This window comes from Emydura macquarii, unplaced genomic scaffold (genome assembly GCF_026122565.2).
Source record: "Emydura macquarii macquarii isolate MOO-44397 ecotype Brisbane River unplaced genomic scaffold, CSIRO-AGI_Emac_v2 contig_1451, whole genome shotgun sequence".
NCBI classification, from domain to species: domain Eukaryota; kingdom Metazoa; phylum Chordata; order Testudines; family Chelidae; genus Emydura; species Emydura macquarii.
Genome location: NW_027131588.1, coordinates 13,743,511 through 13,770,002, shown reverse-complemented (window position 1 = coordinate 13,770,002; position 26,492 = coordinate 13,743,511). Strand labels below are relative to the sequence as shown.

General features: G+C 41.8%; 1 long non-coding RNA gene across 2 annotated transcripts in view; it reads left to right on the top strand.

Annotated features, from left to right (window-relative positions):
• LOC137156404 (uncharacterized) overlaps positions 1-24,004 on the top strand; it is a 60,234-nt gene extending 36,230 nt beyond the window's left edge. The window contains exons 3-4 of one of the 2 annotated variants that reach the window (XR_010920760.1): positions 6,307-6,396; positions 23,756-24,004. This is a non-coding gene — a long non-coding RNA (uncharacterized lncRNA). Of the gene's footprint in view, positions 1-6,306; positions 6,397-11,978; positions 12,321-23,755 lie in introns of those variants that run through there. The other variant, XR_010920759.1, reaches the window with a different exon arrangement.
• The last annotated feature ends 2,488 nt before the right edge of the window (positions 24,005-26,492 follow it).

Genomic DNA, 26,492 nt, shown 5'->3' with positions numbered 1-26,492 from the left:
AAGATTGGCACGTAGGAAGCTTGATGTTTTTAATAGTACAAAGGAGGAACAGTTGAGTTGCTATGGGGACTGGTCCAAAGTTCATTGAAGACAATAGAAGAACTCCCATTGACTTCAACGGCTTTGGTTCAGGTCTCTGGTGGCTTGGCAATGGTAAACTGGCATAGGGCTTGCCTGACCTTGAGAGTGCAGCTTTAGGACTTAGTCTCCATAGGTTAGCAGGGTGTGGATATATTCAGTGTCTGCCTCTGTCTCAGTGCCAAAAGAGTCTATCATTTATTTTACCCTTCTGACCAAAGGAAACAGTGATAGCCTAATACGGGGACACAGAGTTAAAATGGGAGAAAATAAGGGGATGTCCTAAATGAGAGCTATGGATTAAATCTTTAGAGCCAGCAACTGAGCCAACTCAGAAGGGACTATGATAATGAACCCACAGGTCATGGAGTGGAGTGTTCCAAAAACAACCTGAGAACGGAGTGCTCCAGTGCCAACCAAAGAAGGCCTAATCCTGCTCTTCCATGAGTTTTACCCCACAATGACTCCACTGACTCTAGTGAATTTACTCTGGATATAGGGTCTGGTCTTATTCCCATTTCAGCCACCCTTAACTCCTGCTGAGTTATGCTTTACCTTGATATCAGCACCACGTACATCAGTGGACCACTTGCAGAGTACGTTCAACAAGATTAAGGGTAGGAGAATCAGGACCATTGAAAGCAATGGCAAAATTCCCATTGACTGCAAGGAGAGCAGCATTTTGCCCTTTCACTATTGTTGGTGTAAGTAAGAGGAGAAGCAAACCCGGAGTATTCTAAATAGCAAATGAAATGTACATAGTTCACTTGTAAGTGCAAGTTCCATATCTACTCTGTGCAGACACTCACATCTTTAAAGAAGAATTGTACAGATCAGTGGGATACATTTAGAAATATTGCTTCCTAGCAAAGCTCAAATTAGTTAACAAAATGCAAATGGCTTTGTCATTTCATTATTTTGGTTGAATTATCCTGTCCCGCAAAACAGACTGTGACAATAATGCAACGTGAGATACTATGCAGCAGAAAGAGGACCAGGAAAGTATTGCCCAGTTCTCTACTGAATTTAGAGAAAAAATCATCATGTCAGCATGTCTAAAGTATGAACCATGGCTTCTGTGTGGCTTCTTAAAACTGTATGACCAATCAGACAAGGATAAAATACCCCAATAAAGGGGTCTGTTTTATGTAGTTTGGAACCAATGGTACATTAAGATGACAGAGATTCTGGGTCAGATAAGAAATGCCATTTATGACAGGATTTGATCCTCCCCTTTCAATTCAGTTCTGCTAAGCGTCCCTTCAAATGTTCTTATTCTGTTTTCTTCAGAAATTGTTTATTTTCAGATAAAACACATTATTGATCTATTTGTATTAGTGGATTTATGTGTGTGTGTGTTTGTTTTTTACAACCCATTAATTTTCTAAACTCTTTTATTTGCCTGGTCCATTTACTGAAACTACAATAGATCATATGGGATGAGTTGCTTAGCAACTTTTTGCTGGCAGAATCTATTTAGAAATGAGTGCGCTGCTCAAACCAGAGGTCAGAAAAATTTATAACATGTCAAGCCAGCCAGAAAATGTGTTCAACCACAGAGATTTCTTAGGAGGTTTCCTTTTGCAATTAGAGAGGGTTACAGACTTCCACTGGGATATTTTTCTGGCAAAAGGGAGGGGGTGGGCACAGAAATCTGCTTCTCTGAATGCTAAAAGTCCATTTTGAAAATGTATTAGTAAGTGTACAGGACCTGATTCTCAGCTCCGTTTGCTTTTCCCTGATCCCTTTGCCAAAGGAGATTCACCTCCAGTGGCGCTGGCTGGTGGATGTCTCGTAGTGGAACAGGATCATCCAATGCTCCTATGTTAAATATTCTTGCTTTACTCTTACCCCATCTCTTCTCTCCCCCATGTGTTTGTCTCATCCACCTGTTGTATTATCTGGTAACCCTGAATTTATAAACTCTTTGGGTGAAGGGACTGTCTTTTTTAAGTAAGTATTTCTACAATGCCTAGTACAATGAGGCCTGATCCCTGGTTGGAGATCTTAGATGCTACCACAGCAACAATAATAAGGTCACCTCCCTTCCCTGCTTAGGGACATTGTCATGGCTGTGGACTCTTCATGCTTCATCAATGCCCAAATGTCTTTGGTGGCTGTGGGCAGCCAACATGGTTTATAGCAGTCCTAAGGTTTCTCTTAACTACATTGTAGACAGGGCTGGTACGGAACTTGTTCCAGGATGGGCAGGGGTCAAATGCCTCCTTTAGACCCTTTCCTCTCTTGCACCCTGAAGTTACTAGCCAGAGCTGAATATCTGACCGACTGTCTGATTACTGACACCAGCAATGAGTTATTGATGGGTTTTAGCCCAACATAGATGGGCAATCATGGCATTTTAAAAAGTTTAGCCACCAAAGAGGAAAAAACGTTTAGAAAATGGTGATGATTGAGTTGGAGAGTGCTCAGCATTTTCCAAGAGGCACTCAGCACAAAAGAGCTAGGCCCTTTATATCAAATATCGAAACTTCTTTTAACATGGATTTCTTAATCCCAACCTTGTGTTAAAAAAGACTTTTGGTTAGTTCTCAAATCACAGTGCTAGTGGCTGGTTTTCCTTCTGGTTAAAAAGCTTCCAGACACCTGGAGAAAAGAAGAATAAGGGTGAAATGTTGATATACCTTTAGAAAATGATGTAAGGCAAAATGAAGTAAGGCAGCAAATTCCTCATTATTTTATAGCAGAAGAAAAAACCTGGAAGACACATTAGCTCAGACATACACATGGGAGAAAACATCTCTTTATTATTCCAGATGGCACTGGGTAACATATATGCCCTTAGGAACAAAAGTGGGCAAGTATAATTGCCTAGGATTTTCAAAGGAGCCTAGGGCAGATGTTCACCCAACTGTCATTGCAATGCAGTGGGAGTTGAGCACCAAAGTCAGTGGAAGCTGTGGGATGGTTAGGGCTTTTGAAAAATCAAGCGGCTTTTATTTCGCTGTCTAGATACAGACTAAGTCTAACTTTAGGCGTCCATTTTTGAAAATCCTGCCCTTATCTGTATTCTGGCACTGAAATAAATGGCTCCATTTTTCAGGCATTCACAGCTCCCATGAACTTCTTAGAAGGTATAAAAATAACATGGGCCTAGACCAGAAAAAAGTCATTTACTGTTTAAAATGTATTATCTATTAATACTGACAGCATGCTAAATGTTGGAGATGGATTTTAGAAAAACAAAATGATTGGGTGTTATTTACTGGCTATTGAGATGATCTCTGTGACGTTGAGAATTTGCATTACAATAGCATCAAGAAAGCGTAGGAAGTGATGGGTTTCTGTCAAACTATGTAATACAAGGAGACTCCTGGAGGTGCAAGGATGAAAACCATAAGAGAGATCACATTGAGAGGTGGGGGAGCATGTTTGGCGTGTCAAATTGTTATGAATGGATTGTGGAAATAATTCTGGTATCCCACTCAATATGGGTTAAAAAAGGTCAGAGTGTGATTAGATGGTCTACAAAAGAATCACCAGAACAAATGGATGGAAACTGACTCCCCCATGTATGTATAGCACAGGCAAGTGAGTGACTGGCTCATGTGCTCAGACACATGCTGTCTGGAGTGGTTCATGGCCATGAATGCCAACCTGAGGGCAGACTGTCAAAAGCAGGGTAGACGCCACAAATTGGCGGTGTGTTCTATAATTAGATTTCACTAAGCCAGTAACAAAGATGAACTTCTGGATCACTATACCAGTCTTACCATGGAGTCACAGATCATAGAATCATAGAATATTAGTGTTGGAAGGGACCTCAGGAGGTCATCTAGTCCAACCCCCTGCTCAAAGCAGGACTAACCTCAGCTATATCATCCCAACCAGGGCTTTGTCAAGCCTCAGCTTAAAAACCTCTAAGGATGGAGATTCCACCACCTCCCTAGGTAACCCATTCCAGTGCTTCACCACCCTCCTAGTAAAAAACTTTTTCCTAATGTCCAACCTAGACCTCCCGTCCTGCAACTTGAGACTGTTGCTCCTTGTTCTGTCATCTGCCACCACCGAGAACAGCCTAGCCCCATCCTCCCTAGAACCCCCTTTCAGGTAGTTAAAGGCTGCTATCAAATCCCCCCTCACTCTTCTCTTTTGCAGACTAAACAAGCCCAGTTCCCTCAGCCTCTCCTCATAAGTCCTGTGCTCCAGCCCCTTAATAATTTTTGTTGCCCTCCGCTGGACTGTCTCCAACTTGTCCACATCCTTTTTGTAGTGGGGGGCCCAAAACTGGACACAATATTCTAAATGCGGCCTCACCAATGCCGAATAGAGGGGAATAATCACTTCCCGTGACCTGCTGGCAATGCCCCTCCTAATGCAGCCCAATATGCCATTAGCCTTCTTGACAACCAGGGCACACTGCTGACTCATATCCAGCTTTTTATCCACTGTTACCCCCAGGTCCTTTTCTGCAGAGCTGCTGCCCAGTTCATCGGTCCCCAGTCTATAGCTGTGCATGGGATTCTTCCTTCCTAAGTGGAGGACTCTGCACTTGTCCTTGTTGAACCTCATTAGATTTCTTTTGGCCCAATCCTCCAGTTTGTTTAGGTCACTCTGTATCCTATCCCTACCCTCCAGGGTATCTACCACTCCCCCCAGCTTAGTGTCGTCCGCAAACTTGCTGAGGGTACAATCTACCCCATCCTCCAGATCATTAATAAAGATGTTGAACAAAACCGGCCCCAGGACCGACCCCTGGGGAACTCCGCTTGTGACCGGTTGCCAGCTAGACATGGAGCCATTGATCACTACTCGTTGAGCCCTATGCTCTAGCCAGTTCTCTATCCATTTTATAGTCCATTCATCCAACCCATACTTCTTTAGACTCTCCGGACAAACTGGATTTAGTGATAATGCTCATTTACACTGAAAATCACATCATATTTAGGTTGCTTCCAGTCCCAAGAGACCAGTCACTTACCCCCGATCAACTAGTACCTATATCCTACGCCAAATATAACACCTGTAGCCAATCCTATAATAAACTATCTAAAGGTTTATTAATTAGGAAAAAAGGAATAAGAGAGTTATATACAGGTTAAAGCATGCAAATATACACACACAAATGAGTTACCACCTAAATCCTAAGAATGACAGAGTTGTAGTGATCTGTCAGTTCAATGTGTCCTTCAGGGCAGTCCCAGGAGGCTTCAGTTTAGCGTCTCTGGCCCTTCAGAGATCAAACAGCCAAAAGATGCAGTTTCTTATTGTCTGGGATTTTTATGCTCTTCTCCCAGAGTTCAAGATGATGGGATGAGTTCATGTGCACATCTCCTCTTCATGGAAAGGTGAAGGGGAGGTAGAACAATCAACAAAGTCTTTTTTTTCCCCTCTGATGTTCCACAATGGTTTATCTGGTGTCTATGGGTCTTCTTTTTGTTCTCTCCATCTCCTGTGGCAAACTAGTTATTCACACTTGGTAATGTTTCTCTCCTGACTGGGAAGAGTGAGGGGGGTTTCCAATATCAGAACAAATACTTAAATATTGCCTGATAACATGGGATATAAATATAGCAAGGGAGATTAATGCCTGAAGCAACATGGAAACGTTTCATAGCGTCTGAATACTAAATACATTCTTATGAGACTAATACCTTATTTGAGCAATACAAACATACAGGTGACCTGGTCTGGTCCCCAGATACAAGGTTGTCAGTGCTTAGCTAATTGCTTGTTGCCTGGGCAGGACCTGGCATCTGGCCTGCCAGCTTGACATCATGAATGGAATTATTCAATAAGGATGAAATTTACCCAGATGTGGAGGGTCCACATACACTACTTGGACTCCACAGGGGAATTGTAGGGTGAGGAGTCATCAGTGCTGGAAGGAATCTCTGCATTAGCCCAGTGTACACCAGCAGAGAGACAGGAATGGAGGAAGGACCATAGGGTCTTTGATCAAGCTGATACACCACACTGTACTGAGGTCATGTAGAGGCACTGAGCCCTGAGTTGAAGGCGAGTCAAATTTTTCCTTCCAAAATCCCACCAATCATATCACCCCCATGATGTCTGATTAGTCAGGCTATATGTGGATGATATGAATGTCACTGTCAGTGAACAAGACTGTGATATGAGTTACAAGTCTGGCCAGTTTTTGCTTTTACTTTTGGGTGTGTTCAAAGCAGAAGCTTGGAGTAAACTCAGAAGTGTATGTGAATCGAAACAAATGTGAATCCATGCTAGAACTGATGTGCTTTGCATGTACAGGGAGCGGATGTCGGATAAACAAAGAGTCCAGCATGCAGAGAAGAGGGAATCCTGGGAGAAGTAATGCGCAACAGCTAAGGGAGTTGAAAGGTGAGTATGATGCGAGAACTCGGAATACTGTATATGAGGAGGGTTTCTGCTGCTTACTGATTCAGTTGCAACCCTTGTGAAATCCTTCTGTGATGGAGACATGAGTATTTTCAAAGAGGAAATAAATCTCTGTAAAATTGTCATATTGCTATGCGATAATCTTTACTCCAGAGGTCCTAAAAGTCTCCAGTATACGAATAGAGGAAACTTTTACATGGAAATTTGAGACTCATAAGTAACACCTAATCGGTGGGAAAGAAGGCAACAGTCTGCTTTCAAAATCCCCAGTAAGAGAGACCCTCAGTTTCTGATCCAAAAGCCCATTGAAATTAAAGGGAATTTTTCCATTGACTTCTTTGGATCAGGCCCTTATTTATTTATTTTTTTAAAGTCAAAGTCGTTTGATCTAAAGAAAATGCCAATACATAAGTCCAAATTAAATGGGCATCTCAGGTCACATTCTTTTCTCATTATTATGCATTTGTGCAGCAGATCCTAGTCCAGCCTTATTAAGTTGTTGACAGTGAAATCAGTCACTCTGCAGAATAAAAAGATGGAAATGAAATATTGCTATTTTCTCTCCATGTTTATATGAGCTTTCTCCTAAGAACTTAACAGAACGAAAGCTTTTAATCTAATACTTTCATTCCCTACATCTTTTCCCTGGGATTGAATAAAATAAAATAATATTGGCACTTTAATAAAGGAAAAGAGGGTATCGTTGGAGAGAAAATGCTCTAAGAATAGGTAAATATTGCAACGTAGAGAGAGAGACAGTTCGGATCGTAATAAGACGTTTGTGATGACAACCACTTCATGTAAATGATGTTAAATTGTACATTGAAATTGTTGGTGCTCTTCTGGAGGGTGGAAGGACGCAAAGTATTTCTGTGTAGAGCTGGGCGACATTTTTCATCTGGAACATTTTTTGCTGAAAAATGCAGATTCAGCCAGACTGAAATGTTTCACCAATTTGTTTCAAATTTGCCAAATAGTTTCACTTGGGAAAAAAACCCACAATATTTTTGATAAAACTGAAATGTTTCCATTTTCCAGTTCCAGATAATTTGAGATAATTTAGCTCTTAAAGGCTAAATTTGGGAGTGCACAACTGTGTATTCATGAGATGTTCACGTAAGCCAGATTGACTGCGTACGCGCACACACATACATACACACACACACACACACACAGAGTAAGAGATTTCTAGCAAGTGTTCAACTATTTCACCCTTACTTGTTAAAATCTATCTACCCTTCAGTGTTAGAGAAACTCCAGCCTGCCCTTGCAGCAACATGCAAATTGTATTTCCTGCCAACTCCCTCATTAACAAGCTTATACTTTTTCCAAGTAAGTCATCTTCTGTGTATATTTATTCTTCTGAGGTCACATGTAGCAAGTGATAAACAAAGGCATGCAGAAGATTATTAGATGGATGAAGATTTGAACAACAAGCATATTTATCTAAAGCTTTGTTTCATGTCACCACGCACAGAATGGAGATATGATTGACTGAACATTTTATCCTCATTAACCCAACGTTATCGGTTAAACATTACTCTCGACTGAGAGCTCTGCATAGCTATTTTGACGGCAAGGCTGCAAATCTGCTCAGCATTCACCCTTTGCTTGTAAACCTAAAGCTGGAAATAACCTGAACATTAGACAAAAGAAATCTCCATGCCTTAGATTTGTGGGTCGTTTATGGGTTGCAGTTGTTCGAGGTTTGCTGACTTACAGTGCAGACATGTATTTGGAGTTCCACATCTCTTGACAGGATACATCCTCTCTCAGGAAAGCTGAACTGCCCTTCAATGTAAATACCCATCTGCTCTCAGACACCATACTGCATGACATGATTCTTAAGGGCAGACATTTCCCCCACCTTTCCTGTTGCAAGGACAAGTACAATACCCCCCTCAGACTATGGAACAACAGCAGAGCTACCCAGGGAGAGACTATAATGCAACTAGATACCCACGGCTGGCCTGTGCCAGCTGACATGGGCTCACAGGGCTTGGGGTAAGGGACTCTTTATTTGTGGTGTAGCGCAAACATCTACACTGCAATTAAAGATCCCCTAAGCCCGAACTCTGTGAGCCCCCGCCAGCTGGCACGGGCCAGCCGTGGGGTTTTAATAGCAGTGTACACACACCCTCAGTGTCTGCTGCTGCTGGAATTCCAGGGCTGAAACAGAGCCAGCAGCACTTTTGCACTTCTTACATGGAAGAAATAACTGGTGAACCACAGATCTACTGGCCCAATCCTTCCTCCAAAGACGTCTACCTTTGTGACTGTGCACAGGGTCTCCCCATGGAGCTTAGCTCTGTGGCACACAGGGAAAGTGGACTGCCAGCAGGCGCCTCACAGCCTGGACGAGACCTGCTGCAGCCTGGGAACATTTTGCAAACATGGAAGAGGGGGCAGGACTTACCCCTTGTGGGGGCTCCTGTTCAGGGCCTATAGATTTTATACTTTAATCCAGCACCTCTTCATCCTCTAGACGGTGCAGTAAAGTAGGTTTTGTTTGGGAAAGAAGGTGCAGGTTTCTTCTATATTGCACCTCAGTGCTTTTCTCCAGTTTGTGGGTGAGGTTAGTCTCTGATTTGTGTACAATTAAAGTAGTGTAGGAAGAAGGCCAAACGTTTTCCTGCTGACAGAGATGTTGGCAGCAGTAGTTTGTATGAGCTACAAGATAAAGTCTGATAGCCTTCCTGAGTTTGACATGGCACAAATAGACACGTTGCAAAAGTAAAACCCTGTGATTATTAAACTGTACATTTCAATGACTTGGACCTTAAAATAATAAGAAAAGAGTCTGAAAGTCTTATGATTCATTAGTCCCGTCAAAGTCTCTTGCTTCCTCTTCTCCCTCTCCTATACTATAAAGGGTTAGCCAGAATTTCCTGCTTGGATAATAGAATGCTTTCAAATGCCATAGGTTATAGTTAAAGTCATAAAAGCCTTCAGCTACTCCCTTGGTACTCACCTCAGCACAGCCCCCTCATTAAAGGGCCAGGCCTATCCCCATGCCCACAGCTGTGAAGACTCCAGGATGCAAAGGGAGATTGCTGTGTAAGGGGAGAGGTTCTGCAGAGGATGTACATTACATGCAAGGCACAGAGTCTAGTTCCACAGTGGTCCCTGTGTGACAGTATAGTTCTGGGGTATATCTATGCTGCTATGTGAATCCTCTCACTGTCCCGTTAGCCCTGTGCAGGGCCTCCACCTGGAAGTCCTCCTTCTTCCTTCCTGCCAGGCTCATTTCTCTAGCACACAGAGGCTGCTGAGGACTAGATTTGGCACGAAAGTGGCATAGAACGCATTGCACAGAACCTCTGCTTTAGGATGCACTTCACCTCTGAGTGCTCTAAGAAAAACCTTGGTGTTAGTGATTGCTCCTTAGGGAGTGGGCAAGGGGGCAGAAAAGTGAACATGCCTTTAAAATCAGACTTGCATTAGCTTTGTACTCATCAGTTCAGGCCTAAAATGCATCCAGTGAGCTGAGACTTCAACTTTGTGAAGCCTGTAGTGAGTTGCTTGTCAGTTTCTTACCATTTTGTTCGGGGATATGACCTTGAAGATGACATGAGCTGCTTCCAAGGGCAGTTCAGTGCCTACAGACGTAACACAGTTGTTCATAAAGGAAGTACAAGTACGGCACTAGGATAATAGGAATATTTACAAGGTTATCTGAACAATTCCAGTCTCTATGGCAGAGTCTGATGATTCTGTATTTAGTCACCTCGATGTTACTGTGAAGTGCCTTGAGATTTCCAGTGATGCACACGAAGGGCTTCATGAATCTGAACTGCCAGGGAAGTTATGTAATCCGTGAAAAACAGTAGTTTTGTTTTGAATCGTGGCTTTTTCTTAGTTTAAAAAACAAAGGAAAGTGAGGTTAAAATAATATGATTAAGGTTGCAAAGCCAAGCACTCGGAAATTAGGAGATGCCAAAATTAAGACTGCCCGTGAAACCTTCATTCAGCCCCACGTGCATATCCATTATGACAGAGTCTTTAAGTTCATGACCACACACTATTTTTTCCATGTGCTGCATTCAGTGGATGGTGCTCTGCTAATGAACAGCTATTCAATATTTTGTTTTCTCCTCATTGTTCAGTGTGTGGCCCCAGGCCTTATTTATTGCACCCGTTTCAAACCTTGCTCTGAAGACACAATTGTTCATTTCCTCATGGGCTTTTCTCTGGTGCTCATCATTATAGTCTCCAAGAGCTTCACAAATATTAATTAATTTATCTTGACAACACCCCTGTGTGATGAGGGATTGGTATTATCCCCATTTTACACATGGAAAGCTGAGACTCACAAAAGTATCCACTAATTTTCGGTTCCTGATTTGAGACGCTAAGGGTTTGTCTACACTTGAAATGCTAGAGCGGTGCAGCTGCTGCTGCGCGGCAGTAGTGCTTCAGTTTACATACTGTCTACACCAATGGAAGCGGTTCTTCCATCAGTGTAGGCAATCCACTTCCCTGAGAGATGGTAGCTAGGTGGACAGAAGAATTAATCTATTGACCTAGCTCTCTCTACATGGGGGGTTAGGCTGGCTTAATTATGTTGCTCAGGCGTGTGGATTTTTCACACCCCTGAGTGATGTAGCTGGGTCAACCTAATTTTTTAGTGTAGATCAGGCCTTACAATCTGACTTTTTAGAGTACATAATATTATACAGCACTTTATCTGTTCAGAATTGAGCTCCCATTGATTCCAGTTACAGCTGCGAGTGCTCAGCATTTCTACAAAACAGACTCAAGTCAGGCACCCAGAAAATGAAGAACACACTATTAATGACCACCTCTGAAAAGTCTGGTTTAAGTGACTTGCTCAGCACCACATAGGAACTCTGTGGCTGAGGCAGGGATTGAATCCACTTCTCCAGGGCAGCGTTCAACTGCCTTAACCAGGAGCCTGTACTTTCTCTTTTTGCACACCCCTCCTTCATTCATTGTACACTTTCCAACTTCTGCAACAAATGAGGCAGGGGTCCTATAGAGAACAGCCTCCTTCACTATGCAACCCTGATTCATTCCCAGAACAGGCCTCTCCTGTGAGCTAAATAAGGCGAGGATCCCATTTGAAAAATAACATGTGATTCTGAAATTAAATTCTGTAACATAATTCACTGTGCCAAATTAAAGAATTTTGAAGCTCTGTGCACTATGGAAACTGGCCCCGCCGCCCATCTTTTTTAAGCTGCTTCTTTAAGCAAAATGCTCAGTAGGTGCCCTTATTTTTAGGAACAAAGTCTTTTAGGAAATACAAATTGAGTGGTAATTGCTATCGATCTTCCCTTTCCTTGTTCAAATGTGCAGATTCTAATTCTAAAGTGCATCATTTCACCCCATCTATAAGACATATGTTTCCAGTAAAACTTCCTTGAACCCCTTTTACTAAAGGTTCAGCAACTCCTGGGAACACTCAAAACCCAATATTCAGTAGGGATAAAATCCTGGCCATTATTGTAACCTTTCATGGCATCTGAGTTCAAGAAGAATTGGGGTGGGAGACCATTCTCCCTGGCTACTTCCTTATTGTTTGTACTTCCCTCCCACTGCAGGCAAATCTCATGTGATCTCAGAAAAGATGTGAAACTAGCTTTCCTGATTATAAACGCCTTCTTTCCACCGGTGACATATTACTAGCCTCTGGCATGATATGGAGAACGATAATCCCTTTTGGGTGACTCATTATATCACTAACTGTGCTATATGGTTATTTTATTAATCTCATTAGTGTACTCTAGTAACTCAGATGTATTTCTATGCCTGAACAAAAGAATTAACTAATTTGTCTTGTTAAATTTCATATTGTATCTCCATGATGCTTCTCCCAGGCAGGAAGAAGCTGTTATCGCTGATAGATTAAGTATGTTATTGTTTTAGCTATTAAAGTCGATGGTCTTGGTTCTACTTCATTTGCACTATTTTCACAATCACTAACAGCGGACAAAGGAGATGTGTAGGCTGTCTCTACTTCTGGTCATATATATCACCAAATAAAAATATCTCTGGATAGATGAATAATTTATTGAAAAGCTAAGAATAACAAAAAATAGTGATGAAGGACCGTTTTGGGATTAAGGCATTGGGATGGGGACTCTAGAATGACTTCCTGATGACCTTGGACGTAGAGTGAAATCTTGACCCCAATGTAGTCAATAGGAGTTTTGTCATAGACTTCAATAGAGCCAGGATTTCACCCTTAATGTCTTTGTGCAAGATTTCCAAGAACATCTGTCAGTAGGCATTTTGGAACCTCAGTCTTATTGAAAGTCAGTGGGACTTAGGCATCAATATGCCTACATCATTTCGAAAAATGGGACTTAGGCTCTTAAGTCACTTAGGCGCTTTTGAAAATTTTACCCTTTGTGCTTCGTTTCCCCTGCAATGCAAAATGGGGATAATATGACTTCCCCCTGCACAGAAGTGTTGTAGGATACATTTATTAATGTTTGTGAGCCTCTCAGATACCTAGAGTACTGTGGGCCACGAAGTACCAAGATACACAGATAAGCATTAAAAAGACTCAATTATTTTGGCCCTTTCTTTGTGAAACCCATAAGAGTGTTTTCTATTATACTTTCCAGGATCCTATATCCCAGTTCACATATCATCCATGTGTCCAATTCTTAGTGATAATCTTGATTAAAAGGTAGTTCTAGGTGAATAGATCTACAAATGAGGTAGGTTAAGAAAAACCAAATCAGAGTGTAAATGTCTTAGGGTAAGGATCTTTTATACTTTAATGCTTGTAAAGCTGTAAGCTCAAATAAATAAATAATGGCCCATGACTTCCAAAACTGATAGGAACTTTGGACTGAGGAGTACATCTGCTATCCTCACCTGGAGACATGAAAGCAGCAAAGACATTGAAATTTACAAAATGGTTTAGTTATGTAAGCAGCAGAGTGAGATCTTCCAAGTCATTTGTACAGCTGTGCATAAACCTAAGTGTTTGCATTGTTTCATTTTCCACACGTTTCACTTACAGCCTTTCAGGCTCATCTGAAACCTAAAATTCAAACAAAACCTTAAAGGAAACGTGGTTTTGCCAACCTCCTCTGTTTTCCATAGAATCCCTTCTGCCACACAGGCCCAAGCTCACTGACAATTTGTGCCCTTCCATAATAATATGTTTTGGTGTCTTTTTGCTGGTGGAGCCTGTCTTGCATGTTTCTAAACCTGAGATTGTCAGCAGAAAACAATTCAGGATATAAAATTTGCAGTGGTTTAAAAATCTCTTTCATTTACTTCAAAAAGTGCATTTTATATCTCAGGAAATAAATAAGATTGGGAACTAAAGTCCTTAGGTGTAAACTCTACAATAGGAGACATCCACAGAGGGAGGATTTTCTCACTGTGAGACTGTAGGAAAGACAGGAAATGGAAGTGGAGATATTCAAAGCTAGAGTTTACGCCCTTTTTATTATGGGTGGTTTAGGAACAATGGAATCAATCAATTACACAGGATGTTGAACTAGTGGCTCTTCAAACAAAAGCCCCAGTCTGAGTACTTTACTTAGGCTATGGCTACACTGATGGGGGCAAAGTTGCTGCCAGCAGATCGATTGCTCTGGATCAACTGAGCGGTCAGTGAAGACCCGCTCAGTCATTCCAGAAATAGACGTTCTAAGACCACCTTTACAAGTGGTGTAGCGCTGCGTCGACGGGAACGCGGTTCCCGTTGGCTCAGTGCAGTGAAGGTGGCACGCAGAAGAAGAGGCCAGAAGTTGACGGGAGTTACGCAAGTTTTTTTGAGTAGCTTGCGTAATTCCCGTCGACTGCCGCCAAATCCCGGAGGTAAGTGTAGACAGGTCTTAGAGTCCTATTCTCTTCCACTTTTACTCACCCAGAGAGGCATCTTGTCAAGAGTATAGTCCAGTTGATTTCATTGATTTCAATGTCAATTCTCAACTAGAAAGATGCAACTCATGGTGGAATTGGACCATTAACTTTATATAGTCTTTACTCATGTAAACTCCCATTGGGGTTAACCTGTGTAAAAGCTGTGCAAAAGCTTAGGACAATATTCTGCCAATGAAAAAATCCAAGGTAACAACACTGTCTTGGGTAAGACCCTTCAAATATGGCTCAATATGATTTTGTGACGAGGAATATTGTGCGAAATCCAGGCCCCGCTAAAGTCAATGGGAGTTTTGCTATTGACTTCAGTGAGCATTTCACCCACTATGTCTGGAAGCTAAGAAAAGGAAGGAAAAGTGCTTATGTTAGGTCTCCTGGGATTTCCAATGGCCCCCAGTCAGTTGACTTAGTCTGGACCGTAATTTCTTCTGCTCACTGGTATAAATTAGTCTCAGACTGTTGCAGTACGCTACTTGTTACATTGCAAAACACAATTCAGAGTCACTAAACTTCAGTAATCACAGTTTCCTTTATTTGCTGATTGTTTTTCCATGGACTTTCTTTATGATTTAAAAGATGTGGTTGAGACCTCTAGGATGGAGACTGACTGAGCCCTTTTAGTTCTCACTAGCATTCAGACAAGCTTCTTAAAAAATGCAACAAAACAGTGACATTGTAACAAGTAAGATATTGGGGAATTGTCAATTTTCTAGTGTCTATACTATAACATATTTTTGTAGAAGGCCCCGGATAGTAAGGCGGTTGGAAGTAATTTAATCCTTGCCTTGTTACAGCATAGGCTAATCTGGAAACTCATGATTTATTTGGTGCAAATTTAGCATAACAAATCATTTTAACAGGGCGCATTAGACCAGGTAATTCAGAATAAAAGTCAAAATCAAGATGAAAAAGATTACACTTTTTTATTTCTCATAGCAGCATAACGTGCTAATGACTTGGAGGACCATAACAGCATTCTAAATACATGTTGGGTCATCTCAGGGGCCCCTTTAGTAAAATTCCACCAACTTTTTTTCTGCCTTTGATGGAGTCAGCCCTGAGGATAATCCTCCACAGATGGTTAGTCACTGGGGTGCAGAGAAATAATTTTGAAAAGCACATTTTTTTAGCTTCTGAAATGGTCCAAATTGTACCCAATGGCCAGACGTTTCCAAAAAGATGTCTAGGGCAGGATCCTTTTGGATCCCCAACAAAATCTTCACACTCACTCTTCCCAAGTTGCCTCTTTATATTATGCTACTTGTGCTACGCTGTCAATACATTAAGTATATTTTTCCCCAGACAAATTAGAAACATTTCCAACCCAGGGTGTTTAATATAAGTTTGTTTGCCAGGTGGCACTGCCTCCCTCTTAGCTGTCAAATAAAGTATACTTGGTTATATGAAAATATAGATCCTCTTGTCCATCACTTTCCATTTCTCTAACTATCTGTGCCCACATCTCAAGCTTTGAGGGTGTTTTTGTTTGGTGGTTTTTTTTGGAAGGGATCTTGTTACAAAAACAAGCCAGTTTGGTAGCCTATTTGCAACTAAAGGGGAAAGGAATGCATGTATCAACCAACTGAAATCAGCATTCGTGTTAGAACCGATTGGAAAATGGAAGGAAATATGTTGCAAAAATGTTTGTGAATTCCCCCCCGCCATTCCCACCATTTTTGATGAAACATTAAGACTTGGGAAATTTTCCAAATAGCTCTACAGGCCATTGTATATATATAGCACAAAGAAAACTAAGTGCCTGACTCAGCTGCCATTAGTCAATGGTAATCTTTCTGTCGGCTTGAAAGGCAGTTCCATCAGGACCCTACCACCTCTCTGTGGTACATTACAAGTTGAAGGTCTAAGAGCCCGATCCAACTCCTCCTGACCTGATGTCAGTGATTGAGATGGATTGGACCTTAAGGGAATGAAATAATGTGATGCCTAGTGATGGACGCATCACAAAAGGTTCAGAGGTACAAATTCACTTTAAATAAGTATCCACTTGCATGGCTAATTATCACACCTCTTAATGCTCCCAGGTTGGGCTGGGAGTCTTCTGATAGCAAGCTTTTTATTTCCATTGTTTTCCATTCCAATGAGGCTGTATATACTATGGGATAGATTTTCTTGTCGTATTTCAGTATTTTTGCTTCTGGTTGTGACCAGAATCAGAAGCAGAAGAGGTGCATGCAATGAAAATATAATTTGAAAAAGTGATCAATATTTTTTTTTTTCAGGCTCAGGAAGTATTTGGTTCAACGTTTAAGAGGAAAGAGTGTGGTTTTTGGTTTTTTTTTAATTTGATCTCACCCAGCTCAACCATCCCTAGGATGATCAATAGGAATTATGGGCCAAATCCTCAGTTGGTGTAAATTTTTTGAAGTCAGTGGAGCTACACTCATTTGCACCAGCTGGCCTACCTATCTATTTCAAAGCTCCAAGCAGCTTCCCGGTCTATCACATACTGGACTGTGTTATTACATGTGATATTGGTGACAATGGCAGGCATTTGCCAGACAACATGGCAACTTGAAAAGCTCCCTGACTCTTAAAGCTGGATGGGAGTAATAAATATTTACAAAATTTCCTGTGAGATCCCTTGCACTTATTCACTCTGTTTTCCTCATTGACTTATTTTACATCGGAAAGCCCGCACTGAGACTTAATACAATGATTCTGTATGTTAGGGATGTGACAAATGCTTGAAACATATTCAAACCTGAGACAGCTAAGGTTGTTTTCCAAGCATTTGGTTGAACAGCAGCAGATCATCACATTGTCAGGAGACAGATTGCTTTCCAAAACAGTCTGATGTTGTTGCGTTGTTATCAAATAGGAGCATTGGGCCAGCTCATATAAAGTGAAATCAATGGAGCTACACCAGTGTACATCAGCTAATGACCAGGCCCATAGTAATAAAGGGAAACCACACATATAAAGCAGCCAGAATACTGGAAGGAGACTGTGACCACGTCTAATTTCAGTCATAGTGTCTCCTTGCTGCACTGATCTGCACTTCTACCACCCCTTACTTCCACTGTGCTGCACTGGCTTATCCTTTGTCTTTTGTTCCGTGACAGAGCTCTCTAGCCAAGACATGTTTCTAGTCTTGTCCCTAACTGGGATATCAAAAGTCCCATGTAATAAGCTTCAAGCAATAGTAAACGAAAAGGTCCTCTGCCCCTCCGCAGGACTCTCAAAATCGCCAGCTTTGTGCTCAGGCCTCCCTCAGGACTTCTTGTACAAAAACTTGTCTTGCTCTTGGTCCTTCCCAGAGCCTGCACTGTAGTGTATGATTCCCTCCTTGTGGGAGAGTCCTACCTTCTCTGCTGTGTCTATCCCCCAAGTGAATTCCCCCAGGCTGCTCCTAAGATCCAGGTGTCTAATGGCTCATCACTTAGTTCCGCTCCCTTTGGCTGGGAGGCAGTCAGTCACTCCATAAGTGGAACATGTCTCTAATTGGGTTTTTTTTCCCCCTTCTCTGGTAGGTGACGGGGGTTAAGAACATAAGAAATGCCATACTGGACCAGACCAATGGTCCACTTAACCCAGCATCCTGTCTCTGACAGTGGCTGGGACCTGAGCTTCAGGGAGAGGTTACGTAATAGGGCAGTTGGAGTGATCCACTCTGTCTTCCTCTCCTGGCTTCTGACAATCAGAGGTTGAGGGTCACCCTGAACAGGGGTTACATCTCTGACCATCTTAGCAAATAGCCATTGATGAACCTATCCTCTGTGCGCTTATCTAGTTCTATTTTGAACCCAGTTATACTTTGGGCCACCACAACGCCCCACGGCAATGACTTCCACAGGGTAATTGTGAATTATGTGAAAAAAATATTTCCTTATTTTTTGGTATTCAGCCTGCTGCCTATTAATCTCCTGGAGTGACCCCTCATTTTTGTAGTGGGGGAAAGGGTAAATGACACTTCCCTATTCACTTTTTCCAGTCCATTTCATGATTTTATAGACCTCTTATCATATCCCCCTTAGTCATCTCTTCTCTAAACCGAACAGCCCTATTCTTTTTAGTCTTCCTTCCTCTGAAAGCCATTCCATAGCCTTGATCATCTTTGTTGCCCTTCTCTGAACCTTTTCAAGGTCCACTATATCCTTTTTGAGATGGAATGACCAAGATGGCATGCAATAGGCAAGATGTGGCTGCACCATGGATCTATACAGTGGCATTATGATATTTTCTGTCTTAGTCAATCCCTTTCCTAATAGTTCCTAATGTTCTATTAGCGTTTTTGACCACTGCTGCTCACAGAGAACTCCCAGATTTCTTTCTTAGTTCATGCCATCACATGCTTGCCACTCCGCACTATACTGTGTTGATGTCTGTTCATAGAATCATAGAAGATTAGGGTTGGAAGGGACCTCAGGCGGTCATCTAATCCAACCTCCTGCTCAAAGCAGGACTAACCTCAGCTAAATCATCCCAGCCAGGGCTTTGTCAAGCTGCATCTTAAAAACCTCTAAAGATGGAGATTCCACCACCTCCCTAGGCAACCCATTCCAGTGCTTCACCACCCTCCTAGTGAAAAACTTTTTCCTAATATCCAAACTAGACCTCCCCCACTGCAACTTGAGACCATTGCTCCTAGTTCTGTCATCTGCCACCACCGAGAACAGCCTAGCGCCATCCTCCCTGGAACCCCCTTTCAGGTAGTTAAAGGCTGCTATCAAATCCCCCCTCATTCTTCTCTTTTACAGACTAAACAAGCCTAGTTCCCTCAGCCTCTCCTCATCAATCTTGTGCTCCAGTCCCCTAATCATTTTTGTTGCCCTCCGCTGGACTGTCTCCAACTTGTCCACATCTTTTTTTGTAGTGGGAGGCCCAAAACTAGACACAATACTCGAAATGCGGCCTCACCAATGCCGAATAGAGGGGAAGAATCACTTCCCTCGATCTGCTGGCAATGCTCCTACCAATGCAGCCCAATATGCTATTAGACTTCTTGGCAACCAGGGCGCACTGCTGACTCATATCCAGCTTCTTATCCACTGTTACCCCCAGGTCCTTTTCTGCTGAACTGCTGCCTAGCTCGTCGGTCCCCAGTCTGTAGCTGTGCATGGGATTCTTCCATCCTAAGTGCAGGACTCTGCACTTGTCCTTGTTGAACCTCATCAGATTTCTTTTGGCCCAATCCTCCAATTTGTCTAGGTCACTCTGTATTGTATCCCTACCTTCCAGGGTATCTACCACTCCCCCTAGCTTAGTGTCATCTGCAAACTTGCTGAGGGTGCAATCTACTCCATCCTCCAGATCATTAATGAAGATGTTGAACAAAACTGGCCCCAGGACTGACCCCTGGGGCACTCCACTTGTTACCAGCTGCCAGCTAGACATTGAGCTGTTGATCACTACCCTTTGAGCCCGATGATCTAGCCAGCTTTCTATCCATTTTATAGTCCATTCATCCAACCAACCCATACTTCTTTAACTTGCTGATAAGAATACTGTGGGAGCCTGTATCAAAAGCTTTGCTAAAGGGACATGTGTACCACTGACCAGTACGGGGGGGAGTGGGTCAGCCTGCTCAAATGTTTAATAATTCATGGCACTAGATAAAAGAGTGGAGTAGTGCCCTTAACTGCCACGGTAGAAGCCTCTGATTGTGAAGCTGAAAATTCTCTATCCACCTGCCTCATGCCTGAAATTGATTGACAACCATTCTGCCTCTGAGCATGCTGAATGTGGTCAGAGAACAGTGCAAAGCTAATATTAATCCTTTGGCCCTTACCTGCAGTTTACAGGAATGTTCTTAAACAGGAGCTGAACATAGCAAACATTTATCTGAAATGCCTTAAAAATGTACAAATACAGATAATAGGATGCTTCTGAAACTCTGGAACTCACAGCCCCCCAGGTATTAACATTTTGGATGGGTGCAGATTCTGTGTTCTTCCATTCCTGCAAGAATGCAGGAGGTGGGGAAAGGTGATATTAAGAAACTGTTGCAGTTCTAGTATTCTGGTTCTGTCCAGGCTCTGTCCAGCACCCAGTGCAAATTAGAATGGCCTCTGGGCTGCTCTAAATTGGATCAGCCTTTGCCAATCCCATCTGGCTGAGAATAGCAGGAATGTGGTACACTCTGGCCACACACACCCTCGCCCTTTCCCTCTGCTGATATGCTCCTATGCATGCAAGGAAGGGCAGTGTGGAGTCATTTTGTGCGCTCTTTGCTACTCCTCTGCTGGGGATAATCACAAGGGATTATTTCTACCCCTTTTGTGACCCCTTTGTTCTGCAGGAGTAACATAAGGGGCTGCAGCATAAAAAAGAATCGGGCCCAGCAATGTAAAAGCAGTAAAATGATTCAAAACTAGAAAATATAAATATTTTGAGCCACTTCTTTTTCCTCTGAAAACAACCGTCTCTCCTTTTTATAACTGTACACTCAAATCTACCAACTGAAAGAGCTTAAAAAGGTACATAAAAAGCAAAAAACGTTTCCAGATACAATCAGGAGTGCTAAAGTGTAGTGATACTTCACCTCCGTCTTTCTATTAGCTTTTCTGGTCATGCATTTAAGGCGAAAACTAGGACGTGGAGATTATTCTCTTTGTTGCAAATGTAGATAATTGTCGGTCCTCAGCCCTATAGTTCTCAGAATCTATGCAGGCCACTTACAGGTGAGAAACTGAAGCCTTTTTATGAAACTGGGGAAAGGACATCCTCCTCAAGATCCAGTAATGGGGATTGGTGGAAACGCATCTCTGATCATAGTCTACATCTGAGTTTGACAGGCAGTCTAAGGGCTTGATCTAACGCCTGTTGAAACCAGCGTAAGTCTCTCCATTGACTTTGGTGGACTCTGGATCAAGCCCATAGAACGTAAGGCTTGGGTTCTACTTCCAGATCTGCCATTGACTCTCTGTGGGACCTTAGTCAAATCACTTACCTTGTTCTATGTTAGTTTCTCACACCTGTAAAACAGGGATGATAACACACGAAGTATCTAGCTGTCAGCTTTATATGGGCGTTATAAATGTTAATTAGTTAATGTTTATAAAGCATTTTGAACATGTAGAGTTGCATTTTCCTCTCAGTCACAGCACAGTAAATTCAGAACAATGTCTGTGAAGTCACTGGTGTTACACCTCTATAAAATTGGTGAAAAACAGAGAAACGTCAGGCACATAAAGCACCATATAAATGCTACAGATTACTCAATTAGGCTAAAAAGTCCTTCTAATACAGTATCACATTGCTGACTGCTCAATATCTGATGTGTCATAGTAAGTCATAACCATTCTCCACTTCAATATTGCATCTCACTATGTGAGAACACATCACGGGGAGGGTGAAACACACATGGGGAGGGTGAAATTTTTTCCCCCAACCTCAGCCAGTGATCCGCTTATTTCTCTGAAGCCTGGTGGTTGATGAGTCTCTTTATATTTTTGATCCCATAACCACAGGCACAATTCTCATTCACAAAAAAATCTAAGTTTGTTTTGAAACTCAGCTGTTTGAAAGGATGCCTTTCACATCAAAGAAGTCTTAAAAAAAAAAAAAGGGTCAGATTCCAAATGAATAAGCATACAAAGACAGTGAGTAATATACCACTGTCACCTAAATGGTGCAGTGTCAGTGATTCTGTTGCCTTCCTTCTCTTCCACAGCCAACTTGCTTTGCAATACATCCCCCTGGAGTGAGGCCGTCTTCTTTCACAGCCCTGAATCATCCTGCCACACATATTAGATGGGGACTCCCAGATCATTGTGCTAATGATAGAGATGGAACAAATCTTTCGTTCAGACAGAAACCCAGCTTTTTGAATGTTGAAAAGAGCGCTGAGCATAGGCCAAAATTTCCAAAATCTCCTGTGATCTTTCAGTGGTGGCATGACCGTACGTAATGTGGCACATTTGAAGGCAGGGACTTGCCAGTCGGCGTTCCAGTGCAACCCATTGCTTGATATTTAGCAGAAAACTTCCATCTTGGTTTTTTGTACATTTAAATGAGAGAAGGAATCTGAGAGTCCCACCAGGGTAAAATCCTGGGTTACTACAACGAACATGATGGAATCTGAATGAGCCAGTCACCTTTTGCTGTACAAAGTTCCCCCACAGGGTCAAGATAGATACAAGCATCACTGGGGAGACTGACAAGAAGCATCCCTGGAATGCTGAATCTCCATAGAAAGCACCCAGTCTTGATTGCACTGAAGTCAATGGTAAAATTCCCAGGGATCTCAATAGAAGCTGGTTCAGGCCTCAAGACCCTGATTCAGCTGAGCTTTAAGCACATTTAACTTATCGCATTTAAGCATGAACTTATAGTTAAGCATGGGGCTTAACTGCATTGCTAAATAAAGTCCTAAGTGAGGATGCACAAAGCTCTGGGTGAGATGACAAGGAGACATATTATCCTATGGAAAAAAAAATGTCAGACTGCTAACTATTTTGGCTCCCTTCCAGGAAGATGTTCTTGAAAAATATGATAATTCTGTGAAAATGTTCATCAAGTAAGTGAACCCAGAGCATCACTCCCACTTATCACTACTCAGCAGATCAACTAGCAGATCAGCAATTCTGCATTGCAAGACCTCCAGTACTAAGCACAGGGATACCTTGATATCCATTTCTTTTCTTTACCATAGCCAGCATCCATGTTGATTTGTGAGCTAATGAGCCAAACATTAAAAAAGCGTCCAGCAAATATAGTGTTTATTATTTGTACTGCTTCACAAACGCTACAGAATAAGTTATGCTGAGCTGAAGTAGCCAACCATGGACAAAGCAATCAATAAGAGCTGAAAGTTGGTGGAGTATTTTACGTACTCAGCCAATGTGGTCTCAAAATTCACTGAAGACACAGCCTGCCTCCAAATCAGCTAGAAGAAGAGTGACTCCTAAATGAAATTTGAACTACTACACCCTTCACTATGTGGTCAACAATAGATGGGCTCTTTCACTGAAGTGAGAACACCCATTTCTCCTCTGTGTGGATTCAAGGGCTGAGCAACAATCTTGCGCTTAATAAATATTGTTTCATATTATGTTACTGGGTAGATGGATGAAAAAGTGCAAAATTTGTGCCATGTTGCATAGCTCTGATTAGTTACATGTTATTCTTTCTGTTCCCCAATTGGCTGTGTGATGTTGGTGGACCCGTGATCACAGGATCACAGAGCCCCAGGCCAATTCACTTGTGTATTAGTATAGATCAAAGTGATTGTTAAATATAAACATGTATTTGGTGTTTAAACATCATGAAAGCTAGTAGGGTGTTACTTGCATTGTTTTCACTTATCTGTATCCCATTATAACATAGTAGCAAACATTTACATTGTGTATATCAGTGTAGCTAAATAACCCATCAAAGGAGGAAAGAAGCCTTATGGAATGCAAATGAAGAACTTTAATAGAAAAGTGCTCATTTCAAAACATGTGGTCATTGTGTGTGATGATCAGAGGTCTAAGACTCATAATGTGTTCCTTATTTTCCATCATCAAAGGAAAAGTCCACCATCTTATTTTCTTTGAGAAGAAGCTATAAGAATGGATTCAAGGAAAGATCCTTCATCTCTGGACTGTTTGGACTCTTACAGGAAGTGTGCCAGGTGCAAGGTGGAGATTCCCAGAGACAATACGGGAACCCTGAAAAGACTTCTGGGAAACTGGCAGTTTATTACATCACTGCCATTATTTGTAGTTACAACCTGTGCCTCACCTGTACTTACATTTTACCTGCTTTAATCCCTCAATAACTCTCACTTTCTTTCTTTTGCTAATAAACTTTTAGTTAGTTTACTGTAGAATTGGCTGCCAGCATTGTCTTTGGTGTAGGATCTAGGGAACCTATTGCTCTTGGGTAAGTGATGGGCCTCTTGGGACTGGGAGCAACCTGATGTAGTGTGATTTTTGGTTTAAGTAACCTTTTATCACAAAGTCCAGTTGGCAAGATTGTCTGGAGAGTCTAAGAGGACAGTCTGTGACTCTCTGGTAAGACTGGTATAATGATGAAGGAGTTCACATTGGTTACTGGCTTGGTAAAATCTGATTATAGAGGTAGGCACTCACAGTCACGAGCCACCCCAGACAGCATGACAGGCTGAACAAGCAAGCGCTTCTGGCCTGAGTACTTGCACGTTCCAAGGTAAAATTGGGTTTTTGTAAAGACTTTTGTGGTTCTTTCTGATGGTAAATGTAATTGCCTGAACATTTGTAGACGGCAGAGATAAAAGCACGTTAGAGTAGAATTTATTTCAAACTTCAAACTTTTTTTTTTTGGAATTATTTTTCCAGCTCTAATATCTATATGTCTCTGATCTAATCTCTTGCAATTTACTTGCCTCTCTCCAAAGCTTCCTTGATAATTTGGGCCAGATTGGGTCCCGGAGCTCAAGCTGCAGCGAAAGCCCAAATGTCTACACTGCAATTTAACACCCCTTTAGCTCGAGCCCCATGAGACTGAGTCAGCTGGCAAGGGTAAGTTTTTAACCGCAGTGTATATGTGCCCTTAGTGAATTCTGTTGATCATTTTGGTAGGTCCTGGTGCTTTGATAAATTGTGTACCTCATTTAAACTTTCGCTTCTCCTCTGCTGTGATGTACTGTAGCCATCACCAAAAAGCAAAGCCCACATTTGCATGGTTCTGCGAAGTCTTTCAGAGTCTGGTTTGCACTTGCCAGGTAGAACAGAACTGAACAGCACTGGAACGGAGCTTCTTTGCAGTTATCTCCACTGCAGCTGCAGGAATAAATGGCACAGCTTTTAGTGACAGCTGCTGTACTTATTTGGATTTCAGAAAGGAGAAAAGACATATTTTACCTTTACAAAATCTTTTTAACTTATAGTGAAGCCAGCAAAACTGCCCCAAAATATATTTATCACATGATACTGGAAAAAAGCATCATGTCAGATTATTTCCCCTGGTCTAGCTGTAGGTGTTAAAATGTTTTACACTGTTCTGTCTATAGTATCACCTCCATAGCACAATAATGGTCTACTAATCTAGACTTAGTATAAGAGAGAAAATGTGTTGACCTTCTCAAATTCCTAGAAAAGACCCAGTCTGATTTTACTTGCTGGTTTCTTTTTAAACAGTGTTAATGCATAAAGACCTGGGGTGAAATCTGGCTCCATGGCAAAATTTCCATTGACTTGAGTGGGGACAGTATTTCACCCATGGTACTCAAGTCAATGGGAATTGAGGGAATTTGCCTTCTTGCGCTCTTCTGACTCTCAGGTCCTGATTCAACACAACACTTTAAGTGCCAAAGAAATCAGTGCTGAATTGGAGTCTTGTTTCATTGAGGTGGCAGTGTTCTTCAGTGATCAGATCGGGGGAGTTGCCACCCAGAATGTCTATTCCCAACTCTTCCAGTCACTTGCTGTGATCAGTCAAATCACTTGCACTCTCAATAAAACTGTCAGCCAGTGTGATGTTGGGATGCTTGTCTTGTAAAACACTTTGTGATCCTCTGATGAAATCTATCAGAGAGGAGCACGTTTTGATTGTGCCTGTAGCTTAGAAGAAACTCTGTTTAGTAACATCAGAGAATTTAAAATGAAAAGCTGGAAAGAACTAGTTAATACGTAAAATATTTCTGGCATATAAATTATTATTTTTCTGGGAAATCTTTATACCATAACTCAAGTACTTAGGCTGGAGGAGGGAATGTGTTCATAAATGAAATAATCTACATGGCATTAGCAATGATCTTGGATGGCAGTGTTCATTGGATGAAGCTACAAAGTTCATCTTGAAACAGCCATCACGAAGTATCACTAATTAATTAGATAAAGGCCTTTTCCTCCTCTATATTTCTTTTCCTTACACAGGACTCCGTAGGTCACACCAAGATAGGATCACATTTTCAGCAAGCTAATCATGCTTGCTTCACCCACTTCATAAAAACAATGCTGAAATAAAACCTCCTCTCAGCTATTCCGCTGTAATCCAGCAGAAATTAGTGGTGTAAAAAGCGGTGTTAGTGAGATCAGAATCTGGCCAAAAGCTTATTTCCATTAAGACTGTGAACTATGCAGTGCTTAGAAGAAAACAGAAGTTCTTTTAGAAAAAATGGTACAGTATGTGCTCTTTTGACTGTTTGTGGTAGCCTCTGGTTTTTAAAGACACCTGCAAGGATTTTAAGACAGCTATTTCTTTAGTTAACCTTTTGATCATTCTTTCTATGTCCATTTTACAAGATGCCAGAAGATTTAGAGAATATCATTAAGAGGAATTTG